The sequence below is a fragment of the Lactuca sativa genome, chromosome 6, assembly GCF_002870075.4.
Source record: "Lactuca sativa cultivar Salinas chromosome 6, Lsat_Salinas_v11, whole genome shotgun sequence".
NCBI classification, from domain to species: Eukaryota; Viridiplantae; Streptophyta; class Magnoliopsida; order Asterales; family Asteraceae; genus Lactuca; species Lactuca sativa.
In genome coordinates this window covers 196,650,189-196,674,892 of record NC_056628.2, presented here as the reverse complement: position 1 = coordinate 196,674,892, position 24,704 = coordinate 196,650,189, and the positions used below count along the sequence as shown (strand labels likewise).

The 24,704-nt window shown below is 33.1% G+C and overlaps 1 long non-coding RNA gene across 1 annotated transcript; it reads right to left on the bottom strand.

The window, feature by feature from the left end:
- Nucleotides 1-15,394: 15,394 nt before the first annotated feature.
- LOC111908843 (uncharacterized) lies at nt 15,395-20,435 on the bottom strand. The gene is made up of 7 exons (XR_006184585.2): nt 17,906-20,435; nt 17,570-17,772; nt 17,124-17,496; nt 16,232-16,931; nt 16,075-16,146; nt 15,819-15,892; nt 15,395-15,609 (listed from the first exon to the last, which is right to left on the bottom strand). It is a non-coding gene; the product is annotated as an uncharacterized LOC111908843 (long non-coding RNA).
- Nucleotides 20,436-24,704: the final 4,269 nt, after the last annotated feature.

Sequence of the window (24,704 nt, the reverse complement as noted above, 5' to 3'; positions counted from 1 at the left end):
GTCTAAAACAGTGAATACAGATCCTAGACAGTATCAAATGAAAGATACAGCTAGCACAGTCTAAAATAGTGAATACAGTGTTAAAACATGTTACCTTAAGGCCATGAATTATAAGGCAACCCCGAGATACTCATAACCATACTGATAGACACTAGAAAACTTGACGCCCTGCAAGCGTCGGTGTAAGTATGGCATTTGTCACCCCTTGGCTTGGTAGGCCGTGGACTGTAGCTAGCAGTCAGGGTGCGTGGGTGTCAATCCCGTATAGATCTATACACACAATGTCCGCTCTCCCTACAGGAGACTCGGGTTACCAACTTGACAACGGAGAAGGCCGTGTACTGAAGATGTATCTCGTATAGTGAGATCTGATGTAAAATACTGGACTAATGATAGAGACTCACAACTGAACTGACTAATATAAACCTATATGTATATGCTTGTATACATAATATATAACTAATGATCAAACGACCTTCGGACGGAAATCCGATCCCACCAGACCACATCTCAACGAAGAAAAGGAAATAGGGCGAACAAGCCTTCCTAAGTCCTTTAAACATTATTTATATATATCTATACAAGCACAGGCATACATTTAACAATTAGGAACATTTAACGAAGTAGAAGTGTTTCACAAAGTATAAGTGTTAACAAGTATGAGCGTATCGTGAAGTAGAAGCGTATCGTGAAGTACAAGCGTATCGTGAAGTATAAGCGTATCGTGAAGTAGGAGCGTATCGTGAAGTATAAGCGTATCGTGAAGTATAAGCGTATCGTGAAGTAGAAGCGTATCGTGAAGTAAAAGTGTATCGTGAAGTATAAGTGTTAACAAGGTAATAGCATTTAACTAAGTAGGAGCATTAACTAAGTAGAAGTATAACAAGGCAGTAGAATCTAACGAAGTAGGAGTATAAAACATGGAAGAAAACTTCGGTGAAAACTTTGGAAAACCTTTATACTTAAGAAAATCACGACTTTGTATTCTTTTATAAAAATAAGTTTGAAAACCTCTAGAAATTCTTTGGAAACCTTTCATAAACAAGTTTTGAATGAGACTTTGATAAAACATTTTGGGTAAAGAAATCCTTTGTTTAACATACTGCCGTAATAGGATTTTAAGTAAAACATACAACGTGAGAAATAATTTGAGAAAAGCTTGTACAAGTAAAGATGTTTTGAAAGACCATTTACAGTATCATACTTGGTAAAAACAGTTGACAGGTTAATAAATTCTTGTGCATGTGGGTTATCAATCACATGTGATTGATATGATAACTGGCATGTTTAACTTGTATTCCCCCCCACCCCATAAAACATGTAAAAACATTTAAAAATGTTCATTAAGGGGTATGAACTCACCTGATGTAAGTGGGTCCGACGAAGGTGCCGGCTGGGTGCTCGGTGTCAAGTAAAGACTTGAACACACTTAGTGACCTATTAACATATGATAACATATGTTTAAATACAATTAGTACATATAATACTAATTAAACAAGTATACGCATCCTAAAGTGCGGAAAACACTTTGGTTAAGTGCTTGGAGTGTCCCGGGTAACATTTAAGAGTGTGTATGGCTTATATAGGGAGTTTACTCTTCAAGAGTAAACTCTTTATAGAGTTCACGGCCCTGGGACTAACTCCCCATGAGTTTACGGCCGTAAACTCATGGTGAGGGTGTTCTAGGATGCCAAAATGTCTTATATCACTTGTGGAATTTTGCTAGGTCCCAATATAATGCATATGAAGGGGTTTAACGCTCTTAAGGGACCATTTGAGGAGTTTACAGCCCTAAACAAGGAGTTTACGGTCGTAAGCTCCTATACACTCATTCCTTTGATGTATAAGGGTCTTAAATGGTAGAGAATAAAATCCTATGTATTTTTCCAACACAAATGGGGAGTTTAGGGCATCATTTGGGCACCTTTTAGGAATTTACGGCCCATGGACCTTTCCTAGGGGGGGTTTACGGCCGTAAACTCCTATTTCCTTGGATTTATTGAAGTTTAAAGCATTTACACTAATGGGATTGCATCTATATATTTTTCCAAGGCCATAGGAGGTGTTTGAGGGCATTTCTAACACTTGAAATTGAGTTTACTCCCCATGAAGAGTTTACGGCCCAAGCATGTTCTTGGGTAGTAAACTCAAGTTTACTCTCCAAAAACTCATTTCAAGGTGTTCTAAGTCCGTTTCCATAAGTCATTCAGCCATATCTAAGCCTTAGGGGCAATTTGGAGGGGTTTGGGGGCTTAAAAACCCCATTTAATGGTGTTCACGGTCCAAGAGTGTTCTTGGGCCGTAAACACATAATCTTGCCCCTATTTTATGTCTTAATCTCGAATTTGCATGCTAAATAAGCTATACAACAAGTTAGGGTAGATTGCTTACTCGTTTGGGGCTCGAAACGGACGATTTTTGGCTTGAAAAATAAGTTGTAGAGAGAGAGTGTAGAGAGAGAATGAAAAGGGTGGAAATGAAGTCCACTCCCCCCTTATATAGGGGTTTGAGTTGGGACTCAGTGGAAATCTACCCGATACTGCCATTAAATGGGGCTTTTTGGTCGCACCCGATTTAGTGGTCGTATTTTGACTTGGTTGAAACTAAAGTTTTCCAAGAGATTAATGAGGGTGTTTCTAATTTGTTTCAACCCTTACAAAGTCATTTAAGTAGTCCCAAATTAATTAGCCACTCCAAAAGTTAACGGACAGTTAAATAAAACGAGGCTTATTAACGGAAAAGGGGTTAAAAATGACGGAATAAATTTCGGGTTGTCACCGTTTTAAGCTATTAATGGGCTGGTTAGTGGTCTTCAATTAGACATAATGAGTGAGAGTCTGGACTTAGTTCCTAATTAGGTTAATTGTGGATTTGGCTTGGAGTTAGATGCCGGTTCATGGCAACAACGTTTTTAGGGGCTTTTCATCATTCTAGGTGAGTCTTCTCACTATACTTTACCATGAGTGGTATTTTTGTGTGACTTAGACGTCCTATGTGCTTACATTGTATATTGTGATATCCTGCATTATTTCTTTGTGATTTATGTTGTGTATTATTTAGACCTTACAGAGTTAGGATCGGAGGGTCCATCAGAGTTGTGGGAGCGGAGGGTCCCACTAAGACACATTGACCGGAGGGTCTTACTATGTTATAGCCTCGAGTGGCTACAGAGTTGTGTGTCGTGTTTTGGGGAACTCACAAAGCTTCGTGCTAACCGTGTTATGTGTTATGTGTTATGTGTTATGTGTTATGTGTTTCAGGTGTTTTTTCTCAGGATCTCGGGAAAGCACCGACTCGATTGTACATACCAGAGAAGGAATTATGTTTTGAGGATCCTGGATTATTAATCAAACAATTATGAAGATGTGTTTTGTAAACTAAACAAATGAGATTTTGTGAAATGCGTTATGAAATTTATATGATTATAAAATGGAATTTTTGTTTGAAAATTTACGGTGTTACAGTGGTGGTGGCGGTGAACTAGTAACATGTAGATATTTCCTGAGGTTAGCTTCTTGTTGGAATTTAAATATGAAATCAAGAGTAAACCCAAGAAAAACCTGGATTTCTAAAATCTAATCTGATAACCTCTACAAACATCCCTCTTTTAATCTGAAGTCGTTTATGGAAGTTGGGAACTCACATCAAATCAGGGGGCGTAGCCGTGGAGGGTTTTTGAAATTAAAGAACAAACTCATACTTTTCCCGAGTATTGTTACAGACGAGAGATCTAAGGCTTTTCAATGATGGTGGCGCTTGATCTTATTAAGGTCTTCCTAGAGAACAAAATTGTTCCGGATGGACGAGAGATCTAAGGCTTTTCAATGATGGTGGTGCTAGAGTGTAGTTGGTGAACATGAACCATTGTTAATATGAGTTTTTTTGTTCATCTGGTGAAAGGATAAAGAAACATGAAGAAAGGAAGTGAAATGGTTTTTAAGTGTGTATGTTTTTAATTTTTCAATGTGTATTTGTGTATGTGTTTATGTGTGAAATTTTTGAGTTACATGTGAGCGAGAGTGTAAATCAGAGAGGGAGAAAACTATTTTATTTTTGTTTTATTTTTAATTGTTTTCAATTCTTGTAAGAAAAGAAAATTAATGTATAAAATAATAAGGAGCAAATCCATTATTATAAAAAAGTTTAAAACACTATGGACCAAACTCGTAACAAAATCAATTTTTTAGACCACCGACATGAGTCCAAACCTATTTGGACCAAACTTGCGAGTTGTAACATAACATATAAACCATTATTGCAATTTTGTCATATATATTTAAAAATGTTTTTCAATCAAATATAATAATAAGTTATTTTTATATTTATAACGATACAAATGTATGAAATTTTATTGTTGTTGTATGTATATAATAATTGACATGCTTCGTTTAAATTATATAGTTTGATCCATTTTTTGTTAGATGAGGTTTAGTGTGTTTACGTTCTTAAAAGAATAATAAATAAAATAAATAAAATAAAAAAAAATAAAAATAATACATCCATGGATATTACATGGCAAATAAATTTGTGGGAAATTACTTCCTACGAGAAATTACGGTTTAATATGTGGGAAATTGTAGCTAAAATCCAGTAAATTTCTTCATCTTCTTTCTATCGGACCAAATCCTTGAGAGAGCACATCCAGTGGGAAATTACTTCGTACAGGTAATATATATCCTTTCTTTTATTTCAATGTACGTATATATATTTATTTTTTTGTATTATATATTGCAGTCATTTTTATACAATGTAGGTATATATTCTCAAATCCCCCATCGGCTAGATTTTCCTTTCTACCTGCTGCCATCTATTCCAGGTGCATGATGATGAACTGACATGTAGGGCACCATGTGGCAAGCAATCCTAGGCCAACATAAAAGACGATAATAAAATGACATGTGTTTACGAGTACCAGAAAATGGGGTCTACACACTCCCCATGCATGATGATTGTTTGTTTTAATGTACCTTTACTTAACAACACCATTGTACATTCATTGCATTCTTTGCGCTATTTGCGACTAGATCTGTAAGCTAGAAAACTATGGCTTAAATCGGTTTACCTTAATAAAAGAAACTGTGTGAACTTGATATATAAAAAAACATTAAGATTGTGAACAATAATTAAAGACTATGCATGGATATAGTTGTACGTCGACTAGGTTAAGCAGTACCTAAGCACATCTGGAACGCTTGTTTGGTTTCTATTGTGTTGAAAACATGCACTTCTATCATTATATGCGCATCATGTTGTGTTCGGAGAGGTTTAGGAATCAGTCACTTAGGATATTAGACAGAAAAGAGAGTTTAGTCATAGTGATAGAATGACCCACCCTAGCTATATTGGAACTTTTAACGTACACATTCTTTTCATGTCATTTCTAAACCATATACGTGGCTCTCTTGGAGCAGAAACCCAAAACTCGCACCATATGTTCTGTCCTTGCAATTGGTTAGATGACAATCGGAAATAAACCTTTTATATATATATATATATATATATATATATATATATATATATATATATATATATATATATATATATATATATATATATATATATATATATATATATATATATGAAATGATCAAATGTGAACATCTAAATGGTTGAGAACACGAGAACAGTTTTGGACCAATAAATATATAAGAATATAAATGAAATTTTACATTATAATTAAATATGAAAAAATCAAGGTTAATTGATTCCTAAATTTTAGGGTAATGAATTCGGTTACCTAAAATATCATGTTAATTGATTTTTTTACCACAAAACCGGGAATGTGTCTATTTATTTTATTAATTTATTAGAAATTAAGAAAACCTTGATCTTGCAATGCCGTTTTTAATTTTTTTATAATACATGAACATACCAATAATTTGAAAATTAATAATTTAATAGTTGTTCATATATATTTATTTCAACCATCATTATAATCAAATATTAACACAGTGTTAATTTTAAATGAATTAAACATAACTTACAAATAAAAGAACCAATAAAATTCTAATCACAAATAAATAAAAAACTTATTTCACTTTTTTTTTCTTCAAAAAATGAATATAAATCCATTTCCAAATCAATACCCTTGTATTAACAAATGAAAATTTTCTTCAAAAAACCAAGTACTACTCCAATTTCAAATGAATACACATCATTTTACAAATAATTCAATGCCTTTTTTTCATCAAAAAATAAAAATAGTGTAAAAATTATCATTTCTTTTTAAATTAAATACCTTTAATCATAAATAAATATACTATTCACACATGAATACATTGATATTCATAAATAAATAATCATTCACACATGAATACACTGATATTCACAAATGAATACATTGTTATTCATAAACAAATATCAAATAAAAATACTGTAAAATTATCATTTCTTCATAAAATGAATACCTCTAATCATAAATAAATACACTCATTGATCATACATGAATACCCTGCTATTCATAAATAAATACAGTCATTCACATATAAATACACTGATATTCACAAATAAATATAAGAAAATAGTTGTTGCCCTAAAATAGTTGTTGCGCTCTCGTTTCAGCCCTCAATTCATCCATTTTCTCATTCCTTTTTATCAAGTATTACCATACCAAAAGCACCATTTTAATGCTTAATTTGTTGCTGAAATCAAAGACCAAGAACAGCTACAAAAACATTACCTTTTTGGTCATTGTTAGTTGCTGAATTTCGAGTAAATTAAGACCCAAGAAACCTCCATATTAAGGTTTAATTCCTCCACATGAATTAATATTCATGAAAACCTCGACTTCTAGCACAAATAGTGGTCCCTAACCACCCCCTGGTACATCGATGATCGATGTAGTCCCACTTCTTGAATCGAGTTTAATCTTCCAGACTCGTCTATAATTATCCTTATGAAATCGATTTTTCCTGTTTTGCCTTCAGAACTGATAATGCAGCACGAACAGGGAGAACTCCCATCAATTTGCCGTAGATTCCTTCACTTCTTGAATGAATTTCACTTGTATGTAAAGAAACAGTAGGAATACAAACTATTTCTGACAACCAGGTCCCCCATCGGCTCCTTGCGTTGCCCTAATACCACCGTATCGCCACCCCTGCTACATCCTCCTCCTTCTCAATCTATCTTTTAGTCACACTCATTCTTTCCCGCATCTTCTAATTCTGTCTACTAACCCACTGCATCTAATTTCTCTCAGGATCTGTCGTGCTCACCCCCACGATCGGCACACATTGAATATGCGTGTGTGAGTCTCGTTGATTCCCGATCGACCAAACCCACTATAGCCTGATCATGTTTAATTTGATGAACTAATTTCTACTGCTTCTATTGCTTCCATCCTTCTCCTTTCTTTAATTGAACCGAGAACCGGTGGTCTTTTTTTCCCCTCCTCTTTGTGATCAATCTGCTAGCACCGAACCCTCCTTCTTTCCCTTTCTTCTTCATCATTCGCTGCCTAGAATAACCACCAGGAAGGTCTGATTTGGACGGAGCTATTGAGACTGATGTACATATGAGGGAGGCTTGGCCCAGGTATAGAGAGAAAGATGAAGTCGAAAATGGGGGAGTGAATGATGAGGTCGTAGGTTTATACATAGAGAGATTGAGAGATTTTAGGAGTTGTTTAAAATAAGGGAATGATTAATTACCATGATACCCTTTTTTATTTTTAATTCAAATTAATTGAATTTAAACATTTTAATAATAACAAAATCTCTAATTAATTATAGCCTTAGATTTAAGATAATAGATGGATGAGATCTGCTCTCGCGTTCTCAACCATTTAGGTGTTCTCATGTGATCCTACTCTTATATATATATATATATATATATATATATATATATATATATATATATATATATATATATATATATATATATATATATATATATATATAATTTGCTATCACCAGGTTTCTAGCTAAGACATTTGAAAGAGAGAATGAACACATATTGTCAATTTTTATTCTCAATTGATAATCACATACTCAAAATATTCAAAATTAAGGTCTTCTAGGTTATACAATTGTGAATGGGCTTTGCAAATCAACAATATAAATGATTGTACTTTTACTTAAAACATTGTGTTATAGGCTTTGCAAAGTCTCAACATAAATTACTTTTAATTAATTTTTAATCTCAAACTCATATATACATTTATTACTTCTACTTAAAACATTCACTACAAGAAAAATGGGTATAGTAATAGAGACGACAAAAGTCGTCGGTAAAGGTAATAGCAGCGACACCGCCCCGTCGCTATTGATCAAAATGTTAGCGGTAATAACACTTGTCGCCGCTAATTCCTCTGTCACCGCTAATAATGTATGTCGCCCGTAATAACATTTTTCACTTTTTAAAACTTTTTTTTAATCGACGATTTTGGTGCAACAAAAGCCCGATACATAACGACATTAAATGCAGAAAAAAACATAATATCGGATTAGGTACCAAATAGTGTAACGACATTACATATAATTAATTTCATTCTAAAATAAATATCATTACAAATCTAACATACAAAGCACAGACTAATTACCCGACGAACCATTAGTGGCGGAGCTAAGGTCAAACTTAAGGGGTATCCCATTTTTTTGTGTAATATACAATAAGGAAAAAAACCGCAATTTCATTAGATATAAAGTTCAACTTCCATAATAAAATTACATTTTAAAGTTCACATCTTCGATCTTTCATTTTACGAAAGCGAGTAATTACATTTTCAGTTTTAACATTCTCTAGTGCTTCCTTTTCTACACTACAAATCAAAGCACCTCTCATAAAATCGTCACCTATTCTATTACGCAAATCGGTCTTCAAGAACTTCATTGCAGAAAAACCTCGTTCAACGGTTGCAGTTGCGACGGGCAAAACCAAATCTAGTTTTAATAACCTATAAACCAAAAGAAAAGAGAGGTGCTTCCCGGTTTCCAACAACAAACGAGAGAGGTCTGCAATTCACTTCAAGTTGAAAGTCTTTCATCATGGAGCAAAGAGTGATAATAGATATCAAGTTGTCCATTAAGTTGCGCCCTTTCTGAATCGTCAAAATCATTTTTGTATATCTCGCTTCGCTTTAACAATTTTGCTTTATCAAAACTAGAAAATGAGTCACAAGGACTCAATGCCACCATGCTATCCATCAACGTCGTGCCAACTTCACTAAATCTATCCCCAAATTCTTGAATTTTCATATCTAAAATTGTGTTAAAAATCACAACTTCAAAATGATGTTGATTAGTCTTATTGGTCCTATGCTTACGTGGGGTAACATAATATTTCGTCATGTCCACAATTCCAATACTATGTTTTTCACAAAAAGCACATACCTTCTTCCAAATTTGTGGAAACCCATCTTTTCTAAAAACTACCAATGCTTTCTTTGTCCCTTTTACTAACGAAGCCGCTTCCAAAATATTTTGATCTTTTCTTGAAGATGCTTTGACAAGGAATCCGTGAAGCATAGAATTTCTAGCATCAAGTGTAAAAGAAACATGAAATCAAGTGTCTTGAAATATGACAAAATACCCTTTGCTTGATTGCAGTTAGATAAAGTAGACCCCTCCTCTTTGACATATTTAAGTACCGCAACAACTTTTACAAAAAAATTCACCAAACTTACAATTGTTCTAAAATGTGAACGCCATCCAGTATCTCCAGCTCGAACAAGAGAAATCTCTTGATTCAACCCTTTTCCTGTTTCTGTTTCACCAATACTAATTTCAGCTACCACTCTTTCTTTTTACATCTCTCGTATCATATATTTTCTCTTACAAGACCCACAAATGACAGTAACCACTAAAGCTAGTTGTTCAAAGAATTCATCAACATCATCATGTTTCTTTGCAACCGCCACAACCACTAATTGAAGTTGGTGTGCAAAACAATGCATATAATGTGCAAAACTATTTTCATTTAAAATCAAAGATTTCAAACCGTTGAATGCACCACTCATATTACTTGCTCCATCATAACCTTGTCCCCTCACCTATATATTTAAAAAAAAATTAACAAAAAAACTATAAGAAATAAAAATTGAACTAATATTGTATTAAAATTTAAAGGAATAAATATTTTATGATTTCTCACCTGAGCCATACTCAAGTTATTGTTGGAAAATATTGTATCAATGACGACTTTAAGATTCAAAGAAGATGTATCCAACACGTGAACAATTCCAATAAATCTTTCCTTTACAATCCCAAGTCTATCAACATATCTCAAAACTATAGCCATTTGTTGTTTTTTCGAAACATCACTAGACTCATCAACTAAAATAGCAAACACATCTTTACCAATTTCATCACAAATAGACTTGATTATCTCTTTTGAAAAGCAATCGACAATATCTTTTTGAATCGTGGGAGAAGTTAACTTTCCATTTTTTGGAGCATTTTCTAAAGTAACTTTAAAAATCTTCTCATTATCTTCTCTAATCAAAGATAATACTTCAATGAAAAAGTCCTTTATTATTAGACTTTTCCGTCTCATCATGTCCACGAAATGGAGTGCATTCTTCAGTAAAAATCTACAACTATGGATTGTAGCATGTAATCGAATTTCATAATTACTTTTATCAAGTTTTGTTTTCTTATGCAAGACTTCACCAATAGATTGGTTTTTCTCAATAACAAATCATCCTTTTATTGGGCCTTATGGTGATAACTTTGAATATTTACCCATAAGTTTCCGGAATGAGCCTTTTTTACTCCAATTGTCAAAGCCTTCGGTTATAAATGCATCTCTTCCACCTTGTTCCCCTACCATATCTCCAAACAAATAGCAACAAAAGCAATATGCCTTCTTATTTTTTATGCTATACTCCAACCATGGAAAATCAGTAAACCATTGCACAAGAAAACATATTGGCTTATTACTAAATAATGTATATTCAAAACTATGCCTCTTTGGTTGACAATGCCCTTTAATGAAATATTCCCTTCTTATTTCATCCATTTGATTAGGATTATAAGATGTAATCTTTGGCCTACCCCCTGGTCTGAAGGAAGATCATTCAAATCAAAAGATTGTGTCACTTTTGGTTTTGGCATTGGTTGATTAGTTTGTGGAACTTAAGTAGGTTCATTAGATTATGTTTCTTGTGGTTTTGGTATTGGTTGAATAGTTTGTGGAACTTGATTATTTTCATTAGCCCTATTTTTTTTGAGGTTCCTTCACCATTGTTGTCTCCAACATATAAATGTCTTTTGAAAAAACTTTTAATAGCAACCTACAATCAAAATATATGAACTATAAACTTGATTTCAAGTTTCAACAACAGTCAATAAATAACAAGCTAGCAACCTATAGTCAAATTATCAATTATCAAGATATATCAACTATAATCTCGATTCCAAGTTTCAACAACAAATGAACAAATAACAATCTACAATAAAAATATATCAACTATAACTTGATTTCAAGTTTTAACAACAAATAATCATTAAGTATTAACCCTAAGTCCCTAATTTAACAAAGTTAATTGTTAATTTATAATTTTTCAAACATAATAACAAAAATTTTGAATTTGAATTAACCTAAAAACATAATAGAGATGAGTATTTTGGTTATACTAACTTGTTTCATTGTGATGGAATATCCGAGGAGCGAAGGAGGTGCCCGGAATTTTGCAATTGAGAATGCTTGATTACGAGTCCAATGTCCACGTCTCCACGATCGCAGGGCAGAAAACGATTTCTGAAGTCGGCAATTGAGAGGACCTGAAGACGCACGAAGTGACGATTGGATAATCGTGATTACGTCTTTTTTTTAATTGGACTATTGGGCTTAATACCTTTTTGTTTCAATAAATTAATTGGTGTGGGCTTAAAATTTTTGGACCATTTGGACTAGTTTGTATTTTGGTCCATTTAGAAATAACCTGAAATTTTTTAGGGTAGCCCAATTTTTTTTTCCGATATAAAACCTCAACATAAAACCAATTTTTCCGAAAAAATTAACACTACTAAATTTTTTTTGAGGGGTATCCCGGGATACGCCGGGATACATTATGGATCTGCCAATGTGAACCATCACCTCTGTTCCAATCGTTTCCTCCTTGATCAATCCTCGATTGAAAAAAACGCGTAAAACTCATCCCTACACGTCAGGTCGTTGAACATTGCCTGAAGATTTTCCAATTATATAATAAATAACAACATATATAAAGTTATAAGTTAAATTATCAAACCAAGTCAACATGCATTTATTGATACCAAAGTACATTGCTATTTTTAAACTAGGGACAATACACCAAAGTAAATTGATATTTCCTGCACTTAAAACATAAACACAATTAGTGTATCCTTTATCGTAAGGGAAACTTTTTTCCAAGTCCATTTATCATGAGGGACCATCCGCCACATTATTTTTCTCAACTTTGCGTGCAAACATGTCATTCGGCTCTCTTATATGATCATATGTCATATCCTTATCATAGTCCATGTCAATCATTGTGCCCTTATTCTGTAAGAGCGCTCTTTCTAGCTTAATGGTTTTTGCTTTAACTCGGACTCTCCTGTGTGGCACAGTTACAAATATAATTAAAAATTATTAGAAACGATATTTTATAATTACTGAATAAAAATAGTAAATAAAAATTCATATTAAAACATATCATCCTGCTCATGATGACCAGCACCTCTACCGCCTGAGAAATGTGGGTCCTCAGCTCCATCACCATTATGGCTACGACCCATAACAGTAGCCATGGTGTAAAAAAACAAGAGCCATATCGATACCATTTCCTACAAAATTACAAGATATACATTTACAATTTCTATTACAAATACACATTACATAGTGTATTTGTTTTTTTTACAATCCACATTGTTTTTTGACAAAACTACAAAAATGGTCATTGTGTATGCATTTTTTCTGAGGTTTTGTCTAAACTCAATTTTTTTGAATTGGTGGTCATTTTGAGCTCGTTTGTATATGGAAAAGGTCCTTACCCAAATTGAATATACTAAAATACCCTTAATATATTCACTTTTCAATATTCTTTCATTTTTTTAATTATTCTATAATTAATCAATAAATCTCTCTCTCTCTCTCTCTCTCTCTCTCTCTACCCTTCCCCCAAAATAAAACGCCAACTGCTTCCATTAGTCTTTGTTTCTTATCTTCTTCATACTCAGGATTATATGTTGGGAATTCATGCCTAAAATTAGATAAGTGTTCCTTGAATCCAACCATGTTATTATACAGATGTCATGATACATATGCCCACAAGGTAATTGCTTCACAATCTTCTGTTGGTTATTAAACATTCCATCTTTGCAAACAAATCAATATACAGTAGACATCATTTCGCTTACCTCAACCGTTTGCAATGCTTGAGAAATTGATTTAGACGCTAGCGGTGCGCCTCTTCGATCGTTGTAGTCACTCTTGGCTAGGGTATTTAAAAAGGAATCGTATTTTGTTGCATCAACGTAATCTTCTGGGTTTCCGATGTAAACATCGTCAAATTCAAGACGTTGTTGACCGAATGTGACTGATTGGTCTTCGAGTTGTAACAAAAGCTCCGTCCAATCGATAATCCTATCATAACGGCCGACAGTTAACTCGTGGTTGTGGAGATGAAGACGGAGAAGATGACGCATTTGTCCCTAATGCAACTCTTCCTCTTTGTTTTCATCATCTGATCCTTCACAGTCTGGATTTCCTTGATTACGATTCTCATCGTCATCATCTTCATGATGATTATCATTATTTTCGTCCGATTTCTCAACCTCGGGGAAGACATGAATGGTAACATTAACGGTGGAATCAGCAATGGGTAAATCGTTATCGTCTTCAGGAGAAGTGATTGCTCTGAGGAACTCAAAAATTTCATTGTTGAGAGGTGGAATTTCATCATCCATTAGGTTACCAATATGAGAGAGAGAGAGAGAGAGAGAGAGAGAGAAACCTATTTTATTTTCAAGTATTAAAATAAATAAATATATATTAGATTTTAAAAAATGAAAGAAAAATAGAAAATAAATACCTTAGGGTTATTAAAGTCATTTCAATATTCGGACCAAATGCATAATGAAACTAGCTCAAAAGGACTACCAATCCAAAAAAAAGTCGAGATTTTGACCAAATCTCAGAAAAAATGCATACCACTCGGAGCATTTTTGTAGTTTTGTCTTAATTATAAAATAATTAAAAATGAAAACAAAATATATTAAGTGTATTTTAGTCTTTTCAATTTGGGTAAGGGCTTTTTCCACATACAAACTAACTCAAAATGACCACCAATCCAAAAAAATAAAGTTTGGACAAAACCTAAGAAAAAATTCATACCACAAAGACCATATTTGTAGTTTTGTCTTTTAATAATAGAAAATAAAAGAGGTCTCTCTCATATCAGTAACCTAATGGATGATGAAATTCCACCTCTGAGCAACAAAATTGTTAAGTTCCTCAAAGCAATCGCTTCTCCTGAAGACGATAACGATTTACCCCTTCCTGATTCTGTTGTTGATGTCACCGTTCATGTCTTCCCCGAGGTTGAAGAATCAGACCAAAATTACGAAAATCATCATGAAGATGATGACGAAGAGAATCATAATTAAGGAAATCGATATTGTGAAGGATCAGATGATGAAAATGAAGAAGATGAAGAGGAAGAGTTGCGTCAGAGGCAAATGCGTCATCTTTTCCATTGTCATCTCCACAACCAGGAGTTAACTGTTGGCCGTCATGACAGGATTCTCGAATGGGCGGAGCTTTTGTTACAACTCGAAGACCAATCAGTCACATTCGGTCAATAACGTATTGAATTTGATGATACGTACATACATAGGAAACCCAGGCGATTACGTTGACACAACATAATAGCACTACTAGAAAAACAACCTTTTACGACGCTCATTGCGCATCGTAAAAGGCTCAGACGACGCGCAAATGCGCGCCAAGGAAGGCCCTGTCATAAAGAGAGACGACGCGCATTTACGACGCTCATTTACGACGCGCAATTACGACGCACGTTTACGACACGCAATGCGTATCGAGGAAGGCCCTGTCATAAAGGAAGACAACACGCATTCGCGTGTCGTAACCTTACGACGCCCGTGTTAATGACACGCAATGCGTATCAAGAAAGCCCCTGTCAAGAAAGGCCATGTCATAAATAAAGATGACACACATTTTTGCGTATCATAATTTTAAATGTTTAAAAAAATATTATTTATAGATTTACTAATTTTCAAATTAAATAATACATTAAAAATCTCATAATACAAAATAAAATACTATAAATAACAAAGATAACTCATTTCACTAATATGTCAAATACAAATAATTATTCCAAAAGTGAGTAAATGTTATAAAAAAAAATGAACTCATTTATATACAATTGCATCATCTAGCTTACTATGTGCCAATAACTCTCTGTGTGTTTACTTTTGCTTGAGTCTCGTTTCCTCCAAAGCTTCTTATTAGCTTCGATCAGATTCAATAGGCAAAAAATCCATCAATGTTCCCTCTCTTCCTCATGGAGTTTCATTAAAATACAACTTAATAATTCCCATTAAAATAACATGGCAAGACTTTTCATTATCTCCATGAGATCCTACCAATCATACCACAGTTCCTCCATAAACATTGATGACCCTGCAACATCCATCGAAAATCAAGCTTTAATACACGAAATTGAACTCGATTTACACTTACAGTAACAAAATCTAGGATGGTAGTAGGCCTACCAGAAATTTCAGTTTAAAAACTTGTCATCGTAGTGAAATCAAAAAAACAATTAATTTAAAAAATACTAACTATAAACCTGCCCCCAACTGACACTTGATGGTAAAACACTATCTTACAATCATATCCATTTGTGCGCAGATTGCTTCTGGAACTGTTGCATCACTTTCATTTGCTTTGCAGGAGCCATTTCCTACAAACAACACATTCACATCATAAGTTATTTATCAATATACAGAGTATTTATTTATGCTATCACAATTTCATAAAGATGTTGAGGAAAACAGAAAGATATTATATATATATATATATATATATATATATATATATATATATATGTGTGTGTGTGTGTGTGTGTGTTGCTGTATAACCAACCTTATTCATTGCTGCCATTGCCTTGGTAGCATCTTTCATCCCAACAGCCACAGAAGAGTGTCCAGCTAATGCCTGGGAGAAGTTAAAACCATAGAAAGTCAATCATATGGTATAATTTATTTATGATAAAAAAACAAGTTGCCATTTGAAAATTTACCTGTGTATGTGTTGATATGCCCCTCATTTGAGCCCGACTACTTTGTAGGTTGGCTATTTGTTGTCTAAGCCTCACCAATTGGCGTGCCAAAATCTTTGTTGCTGCCTACACAAACCAGATGTTAATGCACAAAAATTTCATCTTCATATAATCAACAAAATTTCATCTTAATATTCCTATGTGTTGGTGTCAGTTCATATGGGCTAAAAAACAACCTGATTGGTATCGATTCACATGCAACATATATAACTTCTTTAATCAACTCTAATTATCTAATTACTAAACAAATAATTTTAATAATACGTCTATCAGGTTAAAACTGGAGACAAGGGTTAAAACTGATTAAAGGAACTTTTTCAGAATCTTAGATAATCAAAAATTACAATGAAAAACATGAAAAGAAGGATCCTAAAAGGGAAGGGGAAGGGGGTCTGAATCATTATGTATGGTCTTCATGAAAGAACAATGTGAAACTACAGTGCAAGAACTAAAGCAACAACTTTTGGTTTCCAAAAGGGATGTTGAAAACATATTGTTTAAATTACAAGATCGTGTGATTCATCATCGTCATCTCTATCAACATCGCGTGATTTGGATTTCTTCTTTTTCCGTTTAACAACTAGTGGCGACCCCTCATCTCTTTCTATTAGCTCATCCTCTTCTTTTGGTTCACTTGGAGGCACAAAAGCTGCTGCAACTTCTGTTGATGCAGATTGAGAATCAAATGTGTGAGTTGTTTTCCCTAATGTGGATGAGAAGGGAATTCACGTCTTTTGCTCATGACCAGACCCCACCCTTTTGGGTAAATCACAGGTCCGGTCTTAGTCTAATGCACGTCAAACATAGTACCATTATGTTTTATCTTGTCCTAAGTAATATGATAGTGACAAACCTTCATCGTTAAAATGAGAATCGAAGACGACATTGGTGAGATGCTGCTTTAAGAAAACCTGCATTCATTCTCCAACAACTTCGAATACAATCAAAAGTAGTAGCTAGAATTTCCTTTTTCCAAAGAAAATCTTTACAATCCATCCATCTTCAAACTATAATAAAATCCAAAATATGCTGATAACATTTTGAAGCTATCATTCACACTTCCAGCAGATGAAACAACATTTAAAGGCATAGCACTTGTGAAACTTTTCATCTTTCTAATGGTATTGGGATTTGTTCCCTCTTAAGTGACAAGAGTTCTTGCTTGAAGCCGAAATCATGGCAACCAAATCCTCACCAACTGCAGCTCTTGCTGAAATTGATTTCACCTGTCAACCAAAACTCCAATAAAACTTTTAGTACTTAAATGGTGAAACAACGTTTTCCAATTTACAAACTTACCACTTTGAGTAATCTCTCAAGAGGCTGTTCTGCAGCACTAGACTTCTCGGACCCAATCGAAGCCACAACACCATTTTCATCTGGACTAGTAAACTCACCAAGCAAAGGGGAAGCGGATATGACAGGTGTCCCAATAGAAAGATTTTGACTAGTCAACACTGCCCCACTTAACTGCCCATGTTCGTGTCCAACTTTAACCAAACCTGCATAGACTTTAATATAAAGTTGAATATATATATATATATATATATATATATATATATATATATATATATATATATATATATCATTACCTATATGTTAAAGATTTCTACTTTGGTCCACGTCGATAGCTACCTTACTCTTCCAATAAGAAACCAATGGGCGGCCATTCTTAACTTATATGTGCTCAACAGCTCTGTTCTAATCTTCTTCCGTCATGCCGTACATCATCCTTCCGTTAGCTGCTTGGCTGCCCGTCTCACCTACTTACTTGGTTGTTTCCTATCATCTTTGCCTCAGGTTGATGCATGAGACTTCAAAGGTGGATTTTTTTTAATTACTTAATTGCATGACAGCTTGCCACATGCTTCTTTCTTCAAGAAACGTGTTGCTTCAATAGTAGATTTTGGTTACAATGATTTTCCTTGATACGACACGTACAATTCTAAGATATATTGACTCTATACTCTTCTCTATTTATTTATACTTCATCCTCTGGGTCTCTTCTTCTTGATGCCTCCACCATGGCTATTAATTCCCATCTTCGGCAGTTGACATCGCCAACTACAATCACTATGCAATTTGATTTTTTTTGGTCGTTGAAGAATGCTCAGTAAGGTATTACGAATCTAATTTGGAGTTCTTCATCACACTCTCATTTCAGTTCATGTCTCTAGCTATAATTTTATTTTCGTTCAGTAGGAGCCAACAATTTTTAACATATATGGCGGTGAGCAACAATTTTTAACATATATGGCGGTGAGCAGCTTGATTTTTCAGACAATTAGAATATGAGCTGCAAATGGCCCTTCGTTTCTTATTTTAGTGATGTGTTGTTAAACATTGTTTATATCTTATAAAATGACTGCACAACAATTAGAATATGAGCTGCAAATGGCCCTTCGTTTCTTATTTTAGTGATGTGTTGTTAAACATTGTTTATATCTTATAAAATGACTGCACAATTTGGAAAATTAGAGTTAAATTTTAATAAGGGCATTGGTACTTAAATTTAAAAAGATAACTTTCTAATATGTGAAAGTCAAAGAGAAGGCTTACTGTTACAACTTACAAGGGCCTATTTTTCCCCCCTGATGTGTGTATAGACTACAGTGTAAGCGTTTTGTTTCTGTTTTTACTTGGTGGGCTTAGTGACTCAATGTGGACTGTTTTCGAAGTATAGATGACTGTCTTTTTTACTTAATCTTATCGAAATGACTTAATAGATTAAGCCAAAAACCAGGTTTAATGTATTATGACTCTAACCTTTTACCTATTTTCAGTTATTATTTTTCCTCCCAATTCTTTTCATGTTAAGGTTTGATGAATATCGATAGAATTGATGAAAATTATGAAATTTAATTTTTTGAAATGTCGAAAAGAAACAAGTCAATTTGAGTTGCATTTCATTTATAACAAGTCAAACATATAAAATTAAAATATTTGGTTTAATCTTTACTTATATTTAGTATATTGAGGTGGTTCCCATATTTTATATAGTTTGTTGCTATTTATTTTTCCTTATGCTATATGTCTTGATTTTGCCTGTATGCTTTGTGATAAATAACTAACAGCCCTGATTATAAATAAAAATGTAGGTGAATTTTTTTAAAGAACATGAGAAGATACAGGTGAATGGAGCTGCAATACACAAAATGTTTTAGTTCAAAGAGATGATAACATTATTGAAGGACCAAATGTCATGTCAATGTCAACAATTGAAAATACAAGGCAAAAAACTAGACGTTGAAGTAAATAGCAAAAGAAGCATGCTAATTGACTATAATACCCCTAAAGTAAAAGATCGACTCTTATACAAAATTAAAAGAGGTTAACACAAGAAAATGACTCAAAAAATGAAAATGAAGTATGAATATCAAAATATTTGTATAAATGTAAAATATTGGACATCAGAAATTACAAAATTGCTCCTGAACAAAATAATGGCCAAAACATGATGAAAATAGTTAAGTAAAATTCTATTATGCCAATACACACATATAAGAAAAATATTCTTTTTTTCTCACGATTTTGATTTCTACAAAAAACAATCAAAATGAAGGGCCTAAATCACACAATACAGTAGAATCTTCAGAGTAGAATGTCATGATAAGATAATATTTAAAGTATATTGCTATAAGTAGGTAGATTTCAAACTACAACATATAAATAGAAAAAAAAATCTACAAATAAACGAACATATATTACCATTTCTCGCATGTATCCCTAACTTATTAAGACATTATAATCCAAAAATCTACCCAACTATAATATTTTATCTTCATTCTAGAAAATACCCAATTTACACTCGATAAAATTCTGAAAAACAGGGCACTTGAAGCCAATTATGGAGAGCCACTGTAGTATTTGGGTTCTAATAATATGACGCTGGATATCAAGATCCCAAATGTTGTTAGACACAAATTCAAACAGAACACAACTTCTACCCCAACAAGCTTTCTGCCATTTATATTATTGGGAGCCATAACAAAAAAAATTCAATCAAAAGTTATATTTGTCTATCAATCGTGTTTTTCCTGAACCATTTAACACTAACTTACTCATTAATTCTTTTGGGCCGTGATTATATCACGGCCCTAATAAGTTTCCTAGTGTATATATATATATATATATATATATATATATATATATATATATATATATATATATACATATATATATATATGCATGCGTGTGCATATACCTAAATTTGAAAAAAAAATCTGAACAAGAAATTACAGAAAGTAAATTGGTTAGACTAATTTGCAACTCCATTATCAATCTGGCATTTTATCTATGCTAAAAGATCTGTTAGGTTTTGAACAAACGAGCATACCAGCTTATACAAAGTTCAATTCAATGAGATCGAGAACAGAATAGAATCCAATTAAGCAAATGTCTTAAGCCCCAAAGTGTAAAGAGAGTAAAACTTTGTTGGGATTTTGAGATAAGAAACCTTTTCACCCAAAATTAAGAAACAAGCAAAATCCCAAATTAAAGGACAAGTGAGAATGGGGGTACGATTGAAGCGGGTTTATAAATTAAAATAAAGGGGATAAGAAGTGAGAAGATTACCTGAACGGAGGGGACGGCGGTGCCTGCCACCGAGGTGAACATTTCCGTATCGGTAATCAGTTCCAGCATAAGATCGTATTTGATGTATTTCGAGATCAAAATAAAAAAGTTGCCATCGTTAGTTTAACTGCCTAGCACAAGATCTTGTTCGATTAATTTTCTGAAAGAAGAACGCAAAAAACTGGGAGGATATAAGAACCAAGGTCGCCGGCAGGTGGGGTGAGCGGAGGTAGAGAATATTGCAAAGAGCACTCCCATTTGGTTTCTTCTTGAAAAAAGCCCTAGATTTGGATGCCTTTTGTAATTTAGGATAATGGTGGTGACGGTGAATTGTGTAGAGGTGAGTATGAGGTAAGGTGGAATGAGATCTTATGAAAAAAAAAGCCCTAGATTTAGATGCCTTTTGTAATTGAGGATAATGGATGTGCGTTTGGTAAAAGAATTATAAAACGATGCCTTTAAAATCCAGAAGGTGGAGGATAGAGATGAGAGAAAACCTGGTGGAGAAGGAAAGACGAGAAGGTGGTGGTGTCGATTAGGGGTTTTTCAACTGGTAGCTTCAATTAGGGGGTGGAGACGAGGGAGAAGAAGGCGGGGGTTTAAAAAATTTGGGGATTTCATTTTCCCTCTACGGAGAAGCGCGTTTCTTAAAAAAATATATAAAACGACATTCATAGACAACGCACCTTTTAGATAAAGTGCCCTCCGTGTTTTTAATTTTTTAACATGAGACACTAATTTAAGGGCACACAATAATGCGCGACCTAAATCCTTAAATTTGTTGAAGAGATGACGCTTTTTTAACGTCACTCTCTTTTGCGTAACATAAATCTCCGAGTGTCGTTATTTGCGCGTCGTAAAAGGGTCTTTTTCTTGTAGTGTAGGATTCATCTTTATAAACCCTAGCCAAGAGTGACAACAACGATAGGAGAGGCATGTCGCTGGCATCCAAATCAGTTGTTCAAGCATTGAAAAAGGTTGAGGTAAGCACAATGATGTCTACTGTATCTTGCACTATTTGCAAAGATGGAATGTCTAATAATGAACATAAGATTATGAAGCAATTACCTTGCGGGCATATGTATCATGACGTATGTATAATAACATGGTTGGATTCAAGGAAAACTTATCTGATTCATAGGCATGAATTACCAATAGATAATCATAAGTATGAAAAAGATAAGAAACCGATATTAATGGAAGTAGTTGGTGTTTTATCTTGGGGGAAGGGTAGCGCGCGCGCGCGAGAGAGAGAGAGAGAGAGAGAGAGAGAGAGAGAGAGAGAGATTTATTGATTGATTATAAAATAATTAAAAAAAGAAAAATAAATATATTAAGGGCATTTTAGTCTTTTCAATTTGCATAGGGGCTTTTTCCACAAACTAGCTTAAAACGATCACCAATCCAAAAAATTCGAGTTTAAACTAAACCTCAGGAAAAATGCAGACCATAATGATCATTTTTGTTTTTTTGTCATAGTTTTATATGTTAGATCCATATGCCCAAGAATCATTATGGTATGATATTGCTAATAATATATGATCCTATAGAGTCACACTTTTATCAAGTTGGCACATTTTGTATATTTATTATTAATATGATTATTAATAAATAATATCAATTCTTGTGTTTTAATTAGGGAATAATTATTGTTTTAGAAAATAATAATTATAAGAGAGTATAACTAGTTATTATTTCATATGGTATGAATTAATAAGTCATGCACAATATTTTGGACTAGTTGATTCTTTTGTCTTTTACCTAAAGATAAAGTTTATATTTTATAAACTTGGAGTTTATAAAAAATAAAGAATCTTTCTCTTTTCAAAAGGTATGGCCAAAAATATTAAAATATCGGGGTTTCTTTTCAACCTCCATGCTTTGTCTCCCATGTTTCTAAAGGCTAGCCATTACTTTAAAGTATTTTAATGGTTAGACCTTACTTTTCATGCACTATATAAGAGATGTATGAAGCTTGCATTTTGCTAAGAATGAAACACTCTCTTCTTTCCTTCTTTCTTCTCTAAAACAGTGAGTTTTATGACTCTTCCTCCTCTCTCTCTCTCTCTCTCTCTCTCTTGAAGTTAGTTTGGTGGTTTAGAAGCTCTCTTGAGTTGTCTCCTTTAGTGTTTATTTGAGTTAAGCACTTAAAGATATAAGACACTCAAGAATACAAGAAGGAACTAGCATTCTAAGTGCCTTACTCTTGATGGTGGATACTTGTAGAGAAGATCATACAGTTTGATCTTTGCAATCTTCAACAACACCACAAAACCAAGTGGGTTCAAAGGCTTCAAAGGTTATATCTAAAACATCATATGGTTATTTTTTTATTTCATTCTAACCTCTATAAATGGATCCATGATGGTTCGGTTTTGTTATGAACTAAAAATAAACTTATTTTTAATGCCTTCCGTTGTCGGGTTTTGTGAAAAACAAACTTTTATTTCGTATCAAAACCCTACAGTGGTATCAGAGCCATCTTTTATATGTTAGAATGGTTTATTATGTTTGGTAATCTTTGGTTTTTGGAAAACAAGCATGGATTTCCTTTGCTTAAGAAAAATCCATATTTGTCTTCATTGGCGACTTCTTGATTAAAATTGTTTATTGTTATATATAACTATTTTTATGTACTTTGGTTATATAAAAGTTTCCTTAGAAAAAACAAAGAGTTTTTTGTTATAATATTTGACATGTTGTTGTGTATAAACAAACCATTTGGACCTTTGTGTTGTGTTTAGTTGATATTTATTTATTCATTAAATGTAATAGATAAATATGTATTTTTTTCATTTGTTGTAATAAATTAGTTAGACTAGTTGTATTCTTTTTAAATGTAAAAAGATGAAGAAATGACCTCCTTGAAGATGACTTAACCATTTAAGACCACAAGCTTCCACTTTTGGCTTTGGGATTAATTATAGTCTTAATGGTTTAAGTGTTGCAACTTTCACAACATGAAGATTTGAAGTCCTTTTGCAAACAAGAGTTGACTTGGCAAGTGGGAGCTTGAAGACCTTTTTAAGTGTTCCTTAAGTCCTTTAGGAAAGGCTTAATAATTCTTGTGATGGCTCACAAAAATTATTACTAAACATGATTTGGTTTATACACGTTATAATGCATGCTTATGATGTTTATTTTATGTCAAATGTATGTTATATTTTATGTATACAAATGGTTTTTACATGTTAAATAACGTTTTTTCATAAGATAATATCACTTGGAGTTTCAGTACAAAAAAATATTTTAAAGATAACATAAGATGTTTATAAATGGATATTTATAAAAACGTTTTACCAGTTACCGGTTAAAACTCAATTTTTTGTTGAAAATACTTTTATTGTAAAACTTATAAATACTCAACTTTAAAATATTTGAAATAGTTTAAAAGATGTTTAAACTTTATATAAACTCCATGTCTTTATAATAAATAAGGAGTTTTTATTAAAAAGACTAAAATCTTTATAGCGTTATAGCGGCAAATAATAAAACTACTGATTATTTTTTGAGTCGAAACTTAATATATGATATTGATGTTTTAAACATAACACAACATATTGATATTATGTTTTATGCATTCTAAATGATATTTAAAACATAAGTATCATCACCCAAGTTTTGGTTTATCAAAATATGACTTTTGTCATAAGATGCATAAAATTGAGTTTATAAAATAAAATGAGTTTATTCTATAAATTCATGAAGTCATAAGTTTTTGATTGTTAAAAGAATATTTAAAATAATGATTTTATAACTCATCCAAAACTCTATGTCTTAAGCATAAAATAAAGTTTTATTAAGACTGTTACCAGTTCTTAAAACTGATCTACGACTAAATTTTAAAATTCCGGAATCG